Source organism: Pinus tabuliformis, chromosome Q, assembly GCF_031772625.1.
Source record: "Pinus tabuliformis cultivar Carrire ecotype Pingquan chromosome Q, CPIR1, whole genome shotgun sequence".
NCBI lineage: Eukaryota > Viridiplantae > Streptophyta > Pinopsida > Pinales > Pinaceae > Pinus > Pinus tabuliformis.
This window is the reverse complement of record NC_142296.1, coordinates 1,040,661,344-1,040,679,618: the sequence shown is the minus strand read 5'-3', so window position 1 is coordinate 1,040,679,618 and position 18,275 is coordinate 1,040,661,344. Positions and strand designations below refer to the sequence as shown.

The following is an 18,275-nucleotide window of genomic DNA, read 5'->3' as shown; positions in this document are numbered from 1 at the left end:
ATGTGTGAATGACTTCATGAACAGTGTGTTACTGTTTCCTTAATCTGCGTGAATGAATATTGACTGCGTTGAATTATGTTATGGTTCTATGACAGCGTTCCATTTAATAGCATCATGACTGCATTCCAATACATATATCTGTATTTATATTATCATTCCATGCCCATACATATGACAGCGTTCTATTTCTGGACAACATATATATATATATATATGTGTGTGTGTGTGTGTGTGTGTGTGTGTGTGTGTGTGTGTGTGTGTGTGTGTGTGTGTGTGTGTGTGTTTCCCATATTGTGTATTTCTGGACAGGGTATATATATATATATATATATCTGTGTGTGTGTGTGTGTGTGTGTGTGTGTGTGTGTCCACGTATCTCACGTTGCCAGATCTAGGGTATGACAGCGTTTCATACAACCACGCTGCCAGATCTATGGTATGACAGCATTCCATGACTGCGTTGTGTATATACCTGACTGCCTAGCGTATGACTGCCCAGAGTATAACCATGACTGTGTTGCCTCCTCATCACTGTGGCTCAGCTTTATGCACTTGCTGTGTGTATTGTTGGCGTATTATATCATTGCCTGCATCCTGATCATGAACAGCGTGTAGATATTACCATTGCGTATATTATTGCCTTCTCTTGGTGTCTCACTCCTTCTCCAAAAACCCAAGACGTGGAGAGGAGGAGATCACTCAAGAGTTGTGTGCCAATTGACATCAAAACTCTTCTTTTTATACTAAAGGCGGATGATTGAATAGACATGACGTTTCGGCTTCTAGAGCCTACATAAGAGCTGGTCAGCTTGATAACAATTATATAAACTAAATAAATTCATATCTCCATAAATACTTATCGGAATCGGATGATCTTTGGATCAATCCTACACCTCTCGATGAGAGGGATCCAATAAAATTATCAGCTGCCATAAATAAGCTGACCCACATGGAGTTTGGCCCTAGTTTCCAATTTAACACTCCCTCTCAACTAGGGAGAACTCCATCCAGTGATCCATATGTTCGACTGTACTATCTTGGCCACTAGTGCCTTGCACTGCTCTGCCTAGCTCTGCTAGCTCTGCTCTACTCTGCCCAGCTCTGCTGGCTTTGCTCTACTCTACTCAGCTCTGTTGGCTCTGCTAACTCTGCTCTGCTCAGCTCTACTGGCTCTGCTAGCTCTGCTCAGCTCAGCTTTGCTGAACTATGAAGAAGAAGAATTGATCAAGAATGTCTCATACCATTCTCCACTGACCCGAAGTCAGACTCAGAGAGTGTACCACTGGTCCCAGACCAGTCTCAGCAGACCCGAAGTCAGCGTCATAGTATGTACGACTCTCACTGGTCCTAGACCAGTACTGCACTAACACGAAGTCAGTCTCGGAGTATGTACCACTGATCCCAGACTAGTCTCAGCCGACCCGAAGTCAGTGTCATAATATGTACAACTCCTACCACTGGTCCCATACTAGTATCATTGATCCCAGATCAATGGAGGACATCCTAGCGTAGGGAGTACAATAGATACAACGATGCGTCCATCGGTACTACTATGGTCCCTAACTTCATTTCCCTGCTCATTGATCAGATGAGAGGTACTTCCCATGAGTCCCAGACTGCATGGGTAGGATGCCTCGACAGGAGAACTTAATCAATCCTGTCCTCACAGGAGAACACATCAATCCTGCTACAATCGCCATGGAGAACACATCAATCCAGGCCACCATGGAGAACACATCAATCCAGGCCGCCATGGAGAACACATCAATCCAGGCCTCACAGGAGAACACATCAATCCTGCTACACAAGAGAGCAAATCATCATGTTCCACAAGAGAGCGAATCATCTTGTCCCACAAGAGAGCGAATCATCTTGTTCCAGTGCGCACCACCAGGGGAGGGTGAGTCACCCTGTGGTCGTATGTTGCTCCAGTAGATTCTGCAAGCCCCCCAGAGCTCCCAGAGCTCAATGTATGCAACATGCAGGACCCTTTTACAAAGGTCTCTTGATGACTCCAAGTCATTCGGGAAAATCACAAATTTGATCTTTCCCCCGGGGATTTAGCGACCTGTATATCATCTCAGTGCGATGGAGCCTCCTTGCTCATCGACTTTCCATATCCCAAATAAGGCAGTATCTGATGTCCATTCGCTGGAGCAATTGTCGAATACAGGATTCCTCAATAATCGAAAACAGCTAAGAAATTCCGCAACCATACAGCTTCATACAAGATCATACTCGTAGCCATGTATTCGGTCTTGGCGGTGCTTATAGTGACCGACTTCTGCTTCCTGCATCGAAGCAGAATCCATAGAGAACCAACACTGAAAAGTGCTCTAGTGATCCTCCACACTGCCTGCCCACTCATCATTCGAATAATCATGTGGTTTCATATTTTCGGCAGTGTATCTCAATCCATGAGAGATTGTATCCCTGAAGATATCTCAGAAGATTCTTGGTACCAATCCAGTGAGGCTCAACCAAATATGAGCTCACCATGCTAACTGCAACACATATGTTCGAATGGAGGTTCTCCAAGAACATCAATGCGAATGAGTTTATGAAACTCAAAGGCATTTCCCAAATCTGGTCCGACATCATTACCATATAACTTCTGAAAGTTAACATCCTCGAGGCAGTCACAAGCTTGCAACTTATCTTCCCACATTCAGAATCCAACTCCCTCTGTCTCCTATAAATGAGAGGGTCTGCACTTGTTATACATAGGTGCTGGTACGAGAGGTTTATCATCCACAACCTTCGAGTAGTGGATTTGGATCAGTTTCACTCCTAGTGAATCTTAGCTGCATTAGACAGCTATCAATCCTCTCATACTATGCTCTAGGTGATTTGCTTCAAGCCATAAAGGGCTTTCTTCCACCTGTATACATGAGATTCCTGATCATGAGTCTCAAACTCCTCGGGTTGTTCCAAGCTTGTGGACCTGCTGTAAGAGGGGAATGGTCCCCTTATAATATTTTCCTTCAGTACATTTCAGACATGTACCTTCATGCTTCTTTTTGAATTCAGGCATCCTAGTCACCATTTGACTCACAGACCTGCGGAGCTGAGTCAATGGACATGGTCCCAGTGGACTTCCTGCAACTTGATACAACCCTGAACTCAAAAACATCTTTAAAAGATCTATTTTCAAACACGTACCTTTCCATCGATAAGTGCCATCCTATAACCTTTGACTTCCATTTCCGAGATGGACACCAGGTTCGATCAGGTACATAAAAGAGATTTTGGGGTTCCTTGCTTTCGTGGAAGAGTCGACCATTTCCTTGATGACTTGCATTACCAGTCATTCTTTTGATCATTGAAGATGTCCCAGGAATGATTGTTATCTTCATCAAGAGATGTGTCTCTGTCATTCGGACACTCCTTCGCATAACGGCCGAACTTATTTCAACAAGGCATCCGCCTTTCCTTCCACCCTTAGATCCAAACTTCCCAATGAAGTGATCTTAAGATGGACCATCAGAATCTTCCGCTGCGCCATTCTGATAACATTCTCTGCTTTGACTTCACCCTAGGTGAATTATGAGGAACCCATTGATCCTTCTGTCTTGTCCCAACTGTCTTCGGTGATTGCTCTTTCACTCTTGCTTGGGCATTATCTTCACCTCAGCTTTGATACCATGTTAAGTTTAGGTATGTTCTATGCTAGAGCAATTTATTTAAATTTTCACAGTTAGCAATCACATCAGCATTACGATAAACTACAGATAGAACATAAATATAATATGCAGAAGACAAGCCAAGACAAGAGGACACAAGCCACGGACAAACCCCACAATGTGTGGGGAAACCCTTTGATCAAATATTCTTTTATCTTCAAAGTTCAGCAGAGAGAGAGAGAGAGAGAGAGAGTACATTTACAACAAAAGTCAATACTTTGACTTATCTAGATCTAGCATAGATCATTTCATATAAAGATGAGATCATTTGAAGACATTCTGCTTCAACTGATTCTCAAGGTGACTCCTTCACCTATCATCGTGCTACATCTCGTCCACTTGCTGCACCTTACCATGTAGCACCATCATGCTGCTCATGATCTCATACATCACACTGTCCATACATTATGATGTCCATGATCTGCATCCAGCTGCCCATGATCTACATCATACATACATCATGTTGTCCATGATCTGCATCATGTTGCTCATGCTCATGATCTCATTTATCATGGTGCTGCCCGTTGCATCATTCATCACAGTTGCACCATTGTTGCACCTTTATGCTGCCCTATGACTGAGCTGCTCTCATCTGCTCTTATCATCATTTTGCTGCCCATGCCCATCATGATCTGAGACTGATCATTCTTATCATTCTCATTATGTTGAGATTGTAATCGTCATTTCTTATGATCCTTGTCATTGTGAGTGCATATTTAATACTTCACATCACAGCTGTATGTCACCGAGATCTATATGCCGAGATCTTCTTCATCCAACCAAAACCGAGCAGTTGTGATCATACATCAAGACTGCTACAAGTATGCCTAGGGTTTATCATATCATGTAGAATTACTGAATTATCATACACAGGTATGCGGAGCTTCATATATGATCTGCGGCTTGGTTCAATACATGACTGCGGCTACAGGAATTTACAACGGCTCCATACCTTGACTCGAGTTATGACTGCGTATGAGTATCTATGAACATCGTATGTATGAACAACGTGTATAACTAGCATTGGACGATGTGTAAATATATATAACATGAACAATGTATGTAAATATGAACAACGTGTATATATATAACATGAACAACGTGTATAACCAGCATTGAACAGCGTGTAGGGTTTCTGTAACGGTGCGTATATTGTCTTCAGCTTATACACTGTTTCCATAATCTGTGTTTGAATGACTTCATGAACAGCGTGTTACTGTTTCCTTAATCTGCGTGAATGAATATTGACTGCATTGAATTATGTTATGGTTCTATGACAACGTTCCATTTAATAGCATCATGACTACGTTCCAATACATATATCTGTATTTATATTATCATTCCATGCCCATACATATGACAGCGTTCTATTTCTGGACAACATATATATATATATATATGTGTGTGTGTGTGTTTCCCATACTGTGTATTTCTGGACAGCGTATATATATATATGTGTCCACGTATCTCACGTTGCCAGATCTAGGGTATGACAGCATTTCATACAACCACGCTGCCATATCTATGGTATGACAGCATTCCATGACTACGTTGTGTATATACCTGACTGCCTAGCGTATGACTGCCCAGAGTATAACCATGATTGTGTTGCCTCCTCATCACTGTGGCTCAGCTTTATGCACTTGCTGTGTGTATTGTCGGCGTATTATATCATTGCCTGCGTCCTGATCATGAACAGCGTGTAGATATTACCATTGCGTATATTATTGCCTTCTCTTGGTGTCTCACTCCTTCTCCAAAAACCCAAGACGTGGAGAGGAGGAGATCACTCAAGAGTTGTGTGCCAATTGACATCAAAACTCTTCTATTTATACTAAAGGCGGATGATTGAATAGACATGACGTTTCGGCTTCTAGAGCCTACATAAGAGCTGGTCAGCTTGATAACAATTATATAAACTAAATAAATTCATATCTCCATAAATACTTATCAATCCTACACCTCTCGACGAGAGGGATCCAATAAAATTATCAGCTGCCATAAATAAGCTGACCCACATGGAGTTTGGCCCTAGTTGCCAATTTAACATTATAGGACAAAACCATTTTTAGAGGATGATTAAAATAAATTTATAAGGGATTTACAGTTGATCGAAAAAACTTATTTTCCCTTTTCACGCTCATGATATGTAAAGCATTGAACACTTCAAATAATGTGATAAAACTAAGAAATATAATACAGTTAAGTATCCTTCCTCTTTTCTATTATAGGAAAAATGCACCACGGGTTTTATAGTATGTATGTTGCATTCACTGCCTACAATCTAGTTGCCTACATACAACAGTTCCTCCTTTTGAACTTATAAGTCTAACCTGATTTTGAAGATAGTTTGGATATGTTTTGTATCAAGTGTATAAAGCCAATTTTTTTTTTAGTATTTAATTTCTTTTAATTTTGGAGGAAAGCACAAAATCAATTATTTACTAAGAAAATAGTGGAAACATAAACAAGTGGGGACTTCAACCCCACATATTGAACAAAACCAACAAAATTCGTTAAATTTTTGTGTTATAAGCTAAAGAATGATTCTGCTTGAATTCATAATATCTTCAGAAGTTGTCATTTATCAATTCATGGGTTCTGTTACTCATTATGAAGAAAAATATATAGAATTTTGCATGTTCATGCTTTTGGAAATGATGTGGCATCAGGTACAAATAAGTAACATGTTTTTTTGCGCAACAAATGATATTTTATTAGACTCTAAAATAAATAATAGTGCCAAAGATACTAGAATATCAAATGATAATAGAACTGTGCTTTAAGAACCAGAAATCTCAGAGGCTTTCACTTGGAAATGATATTGAGGAACAATCACAAACATCAAGTTAATAATGAACTCAAACAATTAAAAAGTTCACAACCCTTCCTGTACATCTTGAAGGCTCCAAACACCTACACTTCTAGAACATGAGTTGAAGGAGAAACTCAATGATTGGTTAAGGAATACTAAATTTATTTTAAAGAAGAATCACTCTTTTAGGAGATAAGACCTACAATTGATTAGCTTCCTTGTAAAAACACAGATCATTCAATACTAAATTCAAAGGAATTTGGTAGTTATTGAGTAAACTTGTGCTTGTAACAAATGAGTGGTATTTTTTTATTGATTAAATACGCTTATATCTTACATTTAAGTTGGTATCCATTTAACTACAACCATATCAGGGAGTATACTTTCACATCTTCAGGTATTAAGTAAAAACATGCCATAAGTTGATCGATTGTCAAAAGATGATTTGGAGATGGCCTAATGCTTATGAAGGATAGAGGAACAAAGGGAAGGCAACACTTATGTTTGTTTGTTTGTTTTTTTTTTTGTTTTTGTTTTTTGTTTTTTGTTTTGTTTTTTGTTTTTTGTTTTTTTTGTTTTTTTGTTTTGTTTTGTTTTGTTTTGTTTTGTTTTGTTTGTTTGTTTTTGTTTTTGTTTGTTTGTTTGTTTGTTTTTGTTTTTGTTTTTTGTTTTTTGTTTTGTTTTTTGTTTTTTTTTTTTTTTTTTTTTTTTTTTTTTTTTTTTTTTTTTTTTATCATAGGCCCTATATATATCAAAATGTCCAAGAAGAAAATCATTAATTTTCAGCTGAACAATTTTCTTTTAATAGTTTGCTTTCTAAGATACTAGTCTACTAGATAGTATAACACTACAGGGTGAAAACAATTATTCTTTTCATCAAAATTTTTATGTAATATTTACGGATCTATGTATATGGATCTTACTAGGAAAATGTTAGAAAATATGCAGCTACCAAAGCACACCAAAGAAACATCTAGAACAATATGGAATACACATAGGGTGTGTATATACAAAATGTAATTTTGAATCACTTTTACAAAGGAAATAAAAATTATAGTTTTTTTTTTAGTAAAAAAAAATCCTACCATAAATCTCGCAGTATTTAGGGGGTGATTGTTTTTTTATATTTGGAACAACTATATATCTTTTAGGGTTACATTTTAAACCTTCCCTATTGATGTGTTATAGTCAGTGATACATGAAAACCTTTTTATGAGATAACAAGTGATATGAAACTAGGCTTTTGAGTTCAATACGAATATTAAATTTCAACTAAATGTGAAAACTAGAAACAAAATCAATTTTGAGACTCATTACGTGCAATACATTGCTTATTACTAACCATGTTGTGATCATGGAACGGGTACATCATCTCAGTAGAAAAAAATAGAATAGTTAAATATCACACGATCAATCCACCAACAAAACAAGATGGCATAAAATAATGCATTGATTGGTTTATAGCAGAATCATTAATTAAAATAACATCAAATACAATTCAAATCTTATGGCTACCAATACCTTGTCTTGGAAGTTATATACTGTAATAGTTAGAACAAGAAATTATATTGTAGGCTATAATAACTAATCCTCATTGTTGTGCCTAAATTTTGAAGATTCAGATAAAAACACCTTTTGAAATATTTCTAAACAATTAGAATTTGACACTCTTCTTTACAAACCTCTCTGCGTACAAGCTAACCACTCTACCTGACTATCACAATGTCATCAATATTCAAAATCATCTGAACACATTATGTTTCCAAGGATATTGCACTAGTACTCAACAACAACAGTTGAAGCACATTTTCTTCCAAGATGTTTGTTATCTACCGCTTCCTCACATTAATGGATGTGCTTATCTCACCATTCACATTCCTATTTCAAAGTTCTGTGACATTATCGATTGGATTCAAACCTTAATTTTAAACCAACGCATATGGAATGATTTATAATGCATCAACAAACCTCTCCATTCCCTACAAAGTCTTAGCCCACAAACCTAACTTCCTTGAAATTTCAATCTCTGGTGCACAACTCCCGGTAGTCAAAAACCTCTTGTTAACAAGACACCTAACAACATAAAGCACATCATACAAAATTCGCTCTGCCTCATCCAAAACCAATTGATTCGACCCCCTGATCAACATTGTTGTTGTCTGCCCCATGTTATTTATCCCAGTAACCTTCACAATCCTATCGTCCCCAACCATAACCTCCTCCATGATATCAGCATGCCCCAACTTCTCTTCCCTAAAATGCTCAATATTTTAAATAGGAAAAGAATTCAGTGTCATGGTAATAAATTCGATATCATCCCTCTCCAAGTCCTTGACAACCAATTTCTTCGCCTTCAACAAATAATGTAGTGAAAGATCAGTCATAACATCACGTAATATACTCTTCTAAATCAACAACACATTGCAACCAATAGCCTTGATTTTCTTAATTATCAACATAATATAATTTCTCTCCTCCTTCAAGATCCTATCCATCATGGTATAGTCCAAAACAACTATTTTTTTCTCAATGTTGGTCTTAGGAGGCAAAATTTGAAATTGGATGACCACAATGTTAGCATTCTCAACCCTAGTCAGTCCTTCGGTAGTGTGGGTGATCTTCTTATAAAATACCAAACCCTCAACCATACTCATATCATAAATAGTCCCCCCCAATTTCTTGACAACCCTAATGTCTCTCAAATCCATGATATTGGGCTTCACAGCGTTGACGACATTCAAGATGGTGTCAACGACTAAAGGAGTGAGAAGGGAAGAGTAATGACTTACCACTTTGTTTTTCATATAAGTACTCACACTCTTCGCCAGGAACTCCTAATGCGCGACATTGTCATCAACACCTTGAAAGCATTTTCCAAATCCTCATGGAAGGCATCGAGATGATTTTTGAGTGAACCCCCTTGTTGAGCAAGTTCATGCATTGCTTCATTTCGCCCTTGTAATGATCACGATCGTCGTAGATCCATCATTAGTCATGATGTCTCGAGACTTGGAGAGCTCCACTAGCATCTTCACAGCGAGATGTAAGACCTCCATCTTGTTCAAGATTGTAGACATGTCACTGGTGATGATGATGTCACCCATAGTTGTACAGAGCATCTTGTCCATGCCATTGAAACCCAAGCTAGTTCAGACAACATCATCCACAGCCTTCATGGATATGATGTTAGCCTGACAGATATCATACTTATGCTTGTTATTGAAATATTTCTCTATCTTTGCAGGGCCTTGTGGCTGCAAAATGGTCATCATTCTTGAGGTCGTTGGAAATCTCTTGGAATGATTTGTCTCATGAAGTTATTATCAGTTCGGTAGTCGGAATCAAATGATAATTTTGAGGTCCAAGAGTGTGAAATCTATTGGTTCTGACACAAACCCTAGTTACAATGTTATTTTGTTTCTCCACTATCTAGGGGCTCATAAAACAACTAGGATCTTATGCTTAAAGGAAACAACAAATTCAATGCAATTAATCCAACATAAAGCCGAGCTCCTCAACACAATAAAAACTTTGGCAATTTTGAATCATGACATGGATCATGATTATGAGTATGTGAATAAATTCCATAGGAATTTACCTCGTGATCTCCAAATTTTAATTCAACAGGCTAAAATCAAACAAAAACCCACTTAGTTCCCGCTATCAAATAAAAAACATCTGCAAAACCCCTAAAGGGATTAGGACCCTAAAAATTAAAGAAACCCTATGATTTGATGCATATAGGTGTTCAATATGAACCTTGTTAAAATATTGGGGTGTGACACAGAAGATAAAAGTAGTTGACCTTGAAGAAAAGTAGAAGAAGAGCCAAAGCTCATGTGAGGACCTTATTGAGTGCAGTGAGCGTAGTTGGCCTTGAAGAAAAGTAGAAGAAGAGCCAAATCCCATATGAGGACTTTCATGAGAGCCATCTTTAGATCCAATTGGATTTATTGATCATTTTAATGTTGCAACCCCACTTACACTGAAGGGATGTTTGAATGAATTCATGGTTTTCCCCTGCCATGCATTTTTTTCGCCCATGATACATGTGAAGGTCTATCCCGCCCATTTTTTTCTTAAAGGTCCATCCCACCCATTCTTTTGGCTTCTGTGTGGTCAATATATTATATAAAAAATATCTTATAATACCCATATTGTCATAAAACATATAAAAATCCTATACCCCTTATTATATGTGCAATATATTATTTTATTTTTTCCTATTTTTTTATGCCCCAATATGCACGCACGTAGTATGGTATTACTTTATCACTGAAACCCACATGTTTAGTATACAAATGGTTACTTCCAAATTTTAAATTGTTCCCCCAAGTCTTTGCAGACGGTCTCTTAGCTGAGAGACTCTCATGAGAAAGGATTGCACGTCCTCATCCTTTGATTTATTCATTCTATATAACTTATTTTGCAAAGACATATTTTGTCGTGTTGTACTTACACAGTACAAATTCACTAGCTTGTCATAGATATCCTTGTAAGTATTCAAGTTTGAAAAAAATGGAACAAGAGAATCCTTAATTGATTCAAAAATGAACCTTTGAGCCCTTACTTCCCCTTTATTATACTTGGCTAGTTCTTGTGTCTTGTATTTTCTTGGTTCAGTGATTTCCCCAGCAACATATTCCATTACTTCTTGTTATATGATTATCAATTAATTTATTTTCTTCCATTCAAGATACTTTGATTCCCCAATGAGCTTATTTCTCTCCTTATAGAAAGAACCCATATGACTTGTAGATTCAAACATGATGTAATAATATGATACTTAATTGAGACCAAGATTCTCTTGATGATGTCTTCAATATTCTTGATGCCTTCAAGATATTTGAAGAGACTTTCTTGAAATATGTTCCCTAGGATTGTTCCACCAATAACTTCTAAGATTGATTCCTTCCAAATAAACTTCTTCTTGCGAGATCAACACCCTTCTTGCAAGATTGATTTATTCCTTGGTCTTCTTCAATGTAGAAACCCTAGATCAATAGATCTTCTACCAATGAGGCTTTAACTAGATTCCTTCAAGAGACACTCCTTGAGAGTTTCTTTTTTCCTTTCCCTTGACAAGAAAATACTTCTAGTGTCCTCCCACCTACCTACCTTGTTCACCTTAGCTCTGATACTATGTTGGATAAATGTAAAGTGGAAACTTGTAATTCTTGTTTTTCTTAACCTTAATATTTTCTTTTGAACTGTATTAGTATTTTTTATGTTCTTTAGTTAGATCTTTTCATCAAACAAATATCAAGAAAAAAATAGCAACAATAGAGGACAAAAAATTAGGCTCTCGACCAGGGGAAAACCCCTCTAAGGGGAAACACAAAAATCTCTTCTCTTCCTAGAATATGCTTCAAATGAAATACAAAGACCCAACCCTAAACCAAGTCCTTCTCTAAGTACCAAGTCAACCCTTCCAACAAGTCCTTCCTTGAACCTGCACCAACCAAATCTAATTTTAACCTACCAGCCTTAACCCTGTAATTTGCACAATTACTTTGACCCTTCAGTCTATTACCTCCATTTTGCACCTTCCGCTTGTTATGTACCTTCATCCTGTTCTGCACCTAGTTTTGTACCTTCAGCTTGTTCCACACCTAGTTCTATACCTTTGACCTATTTCACACCATGTTTGGTACCTTTGACTTATTCCACACCCGGTTTTGTACCTTCATCCTATTCCACACCCGGTTTTGTACCTTCATCCTATTCCACACCCAGTTCTGTACCTTCAACCTGTTTTGCACCTTTTTTTGTACCTTCAACCTGTTCCGCACCCAATTTTGTAGCTTCGACATAAACTTCAGATGTGATGCTCAATTTTTTCATTTTTGAATGAGGTTGAACTTCCCCTTTATATAGCCTTCTCAAGGGGTCAAATTCCCTCCTTTAGGCTGACTTGGTCTTTCTAGGGTCAACTTGTACTTTAGGAGATTCCAAGACTTTCTAGGCTAAAAAAAATATTATTTTTATAAGTATATTTTGTGGGAGGGTCTTATAAACATGATGTTGACTCCTTTGACTCATGACAATAAATCCTAAGACCTAACAAACCCTAGAAGCATGAAGAACATGCTTTTCCCTATATTTTGTGGAAGGGTCTTATAAACATGATGTTGACTCCTTTGACTCATGATAATAAATCCTAAGACCTAACAAACCCTAGAAGCATGAAGAACACGCTTTTACCTATATTTTGCGGAAGGGTCTTATAAACATGATGTTGACTCCTTTGACTCATGATAATAAATCCTAAGACCTAAAAAACCCTAGAAGCATGAAGAACATGCTTCTACTTCGAATACCATCAATAAAGACCATGAAACCCTTGCTTTGATAATAATAGCTTTTTCTTTTCTTTTCTTGTTTGTTACATATGATACATATTGAAATGAGTACAAAAACAATTATGAAGACCAAAACTAGTTACATTTTCAACAACACCAATCCATGTTGCAAGATAAGAACTATTAACCAACCAAGGAAGATGCTAAAGAATTTGTTTAGGAAAAGAAGGGCTTTTCATGAAAAGAAGTTTCTTGAATCATTGTTATAAATTTATAATCAGAGACAAATATTCCTTCTAGAAATAGCAATGGATCCATGAACTATCATAGAAATAAGATCCAAAAATATTCCCTAGCCATTCTTGCCAATTTACAAAAGGGATCAAAGAGTTATTAGACAACAGATGATGGATAACAAATGATGGAACCATGGGCTGAAGGGTTTCTTGCATGTTTGATTCTAGACTCTATATGCATTCAAGAGTGTAGTGGTCAAATAACTGAAGAATTTCATTGTATGACAAAGGACAACAGGCACATTAGTTCCCATGAACAAGGAAGCTAAAAGAACAATTACTACATTGATTATTGGTTCCAAATATTCATCAACCCATAATATTCTTCTTGTGTTCAATGTTTCTTGTCACTACATCAATTAGAGCAATTGGTTTCTCATCCAAGCATTCATTGAGGTATTTTTTCAAACTCTGATGTGATTCTACATATGATCTTCTTATGCAAGTGGATGCATTGGAAATATTCCTACACTTGAAGGAGAAATTATTTTCCAAATAAAGAGTATTCTAGTGTAGAGGAATAAATGAATTAATAAATAACAAGGAGAAAATAAGTCTAAACTGTGAAAACCAAGATTCTACTGCCATTAGCCATGAGCTTTGCTTGAAAACTAGGGTTCTACCTGGCAAAGCTCACAATAAGTTTTGCATAATAATTTGTTTCTAGTCTTTCATGAATAGTTCGATAAATCAATCTTTGATCTAAAGACCCTTCTTTCGACAAATCATGATCCCAGATAAGATACCAAGGTCATGCCAAGAACACATATTTTAATGGATAGAATTGCACATGATGAGTTCTGGATGAAGATTATATGGTTTTAAAGTACTAATAACAACTTGTAGTTTTATGGACCACTAAATAAACAAGGAAGTTTGTTTCAAGAAACAAAGTCCCATAATTTTGTAGCAAATTTCAATGAATTATGTTCAAAACATGAGAAAATACTTCTTGTCAAATTACATCATTGTTCCAGTTATCATTCTATTGATGGTGCTGGAACCCGCCAATAGGCAAGGTGTCTCCCAGATGTGAAGTCCCAATTAGACCTCACATCGTTTGGTATGGGAGCCCTTCCAGAAACAAGGCCCAACTGCCATTTTGTTAAATATTTTCCTTGGCTGTAGTGGTTAGCACAAGAGAGAAATGCACATGTACTTTTGAATGAACAAGTGAGTATGCCTTGTGAAATGTTCAATTGCAAAATATATCAAGGTTCTTTCATGGATGGGAACAAAAGTGAGTCCTTAATAGAAGAGAAATAGTAGAAAACCTTAAAAATACACATGCACATTTACATATGAGAGAATCATTAATCAACTAGCGAAATAATTCACATAGAAGTAATGATCATTAAAACAAGTACAACACACATTCAACAAAGTGAGCACCAAAGCCAAAGAAATAGTTCAATTTATTTAGAACAAATGAGAACAACATATACTACAAACATTCAAAGAATAGTATTACAACATTTACGATATACACATGAAAGTCTGTTGGCTCAATGAGCTTCAAGTATTAAGAAAAAGTTCTGAGATACATCGATACAGTGGACACCACTAGCTCCAATAGTGGAGTTTTAAGCCATCATTTTCTCTCCAAAAGAACTATTTTCCTCTCTATGCCTAGTTGGAGAAATCAAGGGGAAAAATCCGTTACTTGAGCTATGAGGGTGTATATATAACAAATGAAGTGACTCTCCACCTCCCCTATGACTCTTAAGCTTCCCTCATGATTCATGAACTTCCATATGAATTTTTGAATTCTCATGAGGCTCTTTGACTTCTACATGACTTTTCACATTCTATAGGTGACCCTTGGACTTCCACTTTACTTTAGATTTATCATTTATTGAAATTACATAATTAAATCCACAAATGATGTAGCACATGGTGATTCATATGACACTTGAAATGCCACTTTGACAGGACATGACTTGACACTAATGACATGGAACTGATGAGGATGTGTCAATGTCAGGCTTCTCCTCTTGCCGCTATCTTTGTGTCTTCATGAAAGATGTGCATGCTCTTCCTCTTCCTCCTCCTCCTTCAATAGGATTGAGAATAGGGAGTCTTCACTATGATCTTGGTTCGTCATTTTCTGTCACAATCTAGTGTCCCTTCATCTTCTTGTTCAACAATCATATTGTCTTCACAACTTCATAAGTGTCTTCTAGCATAGCCTCCTTCTCTTCCTTTTGAGCATTGTCCTGTCATGTCAAGATATGGAACCTGTAAGTGAAACTCAATCACGACAAGATGACATTAGTTTGCAAATATCTTAGTCTAACTTTCTTCATGAAAATCACTGATTGGCCAAGAACTGACTACTGGTACAGGAGGAAGGCTGAGGGACAGCACAATGCACAGTTTCAAAGCACAGGAGTGAGGGACTGAGGCTTGCAACTACATAACCCGTAGATCTGTAGGCATATGAAGCAAGATTGCACAGTTGAGTGTCATAATGAGACAGGCTTTCCCACTGTAACTTTGTAATGCATAGTTTTAGAGGGAGATTGGGTAGTTGGATTACATAGTTTCATAGTTCAAGGAGCCAAGGATATAGAATGAAAACTGGGATTGCGCAATGTGCAGAACGAGACTAGATGGGATGCAATATTTTTTAGTTCTAGAGGTCAGTATGTTGGGATTGGGCACCATGACTGCACAATGTGCAGTTCACTGAGGAAATGACTGTGCATTGTGTAGTTCCATGAGGCAAGGGATGCAGGCTGAGGCTTGCAACTACGCAATGTGAAGTTCAGAGGGGCAGAGTGTGCTGAGGTTGGTCAGGCATGAAATCTTCTAGAATTTGACTAAGTGTGGGATCAGTGAGGTAGAGATGAAACCAAGGTATGGTTTGAACATGATCACATGATCAAAACCATCGATAACACAACATATAATAATCAACACTCAGGAAAAAAAAAATGATCCCCTTAATGCAATGACAAAACAACAATCCCCTCCAAGTGCAACACTTAAGATATTCTTTGCGACAACAATGATGACACTAGTACGATAGAGCATAAAACTTTTGGAATGAGTCTAATACATGTTTATATGATAGATAGGACCCATTAGTAGCAAAGTTGCATCTTGAAATAGACTAGACCTTTGCTTTCACAATGTACGAAACTTCCCATGCCAAAAGACAACACTTGGGTTTTCTTCCAAAAGGGACTAGAAAACTTAGAGGATTTACATGGAATGACTCTTGTTACTAGAGATGACACTCACAAGATCAGAGTAGGCCCTAAAATTTGGATATAGGACAAAATTTTGGAGGGAGTTGTAAAAGTGACAACACTTGGCGACACACTGGTATCAACCTTGGTCTAACTCTATGTACAAGATCTAGTTCCTTAGGAAGTATTGGTTTATCGTGTGGATTACTCTCATTTTCTCACTTAAACCGATTATGGATATTGTCCCCTCCATTCATCTGTTGGTTAAACACATTCATAAAACTAGCTATATCACAATTGTTTCAATTCAAGAGAAGGGTAATATAATTCATGAGTTTAGGATAATCAGAGCATGAGTTTTTATATCTAGTGTTACTCCACTTCTAGTGATTATGTTGAGTACCCCAACGGGGTTACTATAGGGAAAAAACACTGCTTCACTACCAGAAAACCTAGTCAGTACCCCGGCGAAGCTGCTTGCTTCAGCTCTATGCGCATGAAGCCTTTCTCTTCTTTCACCCTTATTTATTTTATTTATAGAACTATGTTAAGGCACTTATTTATTTCAGTGGGGTAGATGAGGGGTCTCGATTTATTGAGAGTAGACAAGGTTTTTCCTTTAGAGAAACACACACACACACACACATATAACCTCTTATGCAGGTTTGTGCATTATATATTTTCCCCTTGTCCTTCTCTACTTGATTGGATCAACATGCAAAGAGTCGAAACATTACAGAACTGAGATTAGAAATGAGGTTCCTAGAATAGATATAGGTATCATGGTTCTACAGAAAGCTCTCTTCGTAGAAGGATCACATTTTCCACCGAAACATAATTGACCGAAAGATATGGACCAAGATAAAGAAGAAGGAATGAAGGTTATCCAAATGTTGTAGTGTCACAAGCCCTTTTCATTTTTCCACATGTAGTGGAACCAGATAAAACAATTTCACACAAAGTTTGATTCAAAAGGACAACACAAAACAATGGAAATAACTCAACATCATATAAACAAAAAAACATACTAAAGAGGTGGAATAAATATGTACATAGGGTAGGGTCACAACTCTAGACCACTATTGAAAATATTGTTTCAAATCTTGGCCATCGACAGGAAGAGAATCCATATTTCCATCCAATTATTAGAGAAAATAAGTGTGGCCAAGCTTGTCGCGAACTACAAATGGTCTTATCCACAGGGACTGGAATTTAATGTTCTTCCCTTTCTCTTCGTGGCATTTATCCCACTTCAATACTAGGTCTCCTTTTTCCCTGTAGAATCCTTATCAAACCATCACTTGATACAACTCTGATCAATGGAAATTTTTTCTTTAGCTTTCCTCCTTTCTTCTTGTAACTTCAAAAGAGTATCTATCCTACTATGAACCATAAGACAAGGCTTACCATGCGACTTTTGAGAGAGTTGAAGCGTTGGTAGGTATAAGTTCATAGGTAGGATGGCTTATTTCCCATATACTAGAAAGTAAGGAGAATTTTTCAAAGAGGGTTGAGGCATAACATGGTCAGTCCATAGAGGATTCACCAAAGTACTATGTTAGTTCCTTTGTTCAGAGTAAACATTTTTCTTGATAATGCGGATTTGATTTTTATTGGTTTACCCAACAATATTGTTACATTGTGTACAATAATTAGATTGATCTGATAATCACCCTATGAATGATCTCAGTTAAAGAATTGTTAAATGAAGGTATTACAGACTCATGTGTTGTTGTGTGTCTATGTTATTTAGGCAACGGATCGATCAGATTGCAAATACACAGACACTTGAGATGGAAAACAACAGAGAAACACAGTAATCAAAATACACGAATACAACAATTAATAAGGAGTTCACCCTATCCTCCAGGGCTACATCTCCGGTCTAGCTTTCAGTGGTGGCCTTCTTTTATTGTGTCTTAAAGAAGAGAATTACAATGAAGGAGCTCAATATGAGTCTCCTGAAACATAATGCTTGGCAGGGT

The 18,275-nt window shown here is 37.2% G+C and overlaps 1 pseudogene; it reads right to left on the bottom strand.

The window, feature by feature from the left end:
- Nucleotides 1-8,204: 8,204 nt before the first annotated feature.
- On the bottom strand, nt 8,205-9,770 carry LOC149223053 (T-complex protein 1 subunit delta pseudogene; annotated as a pseudogene).
- Between the last annotated feature and the right edge of the window lie 8,505 nt (nt 9,771-18,275).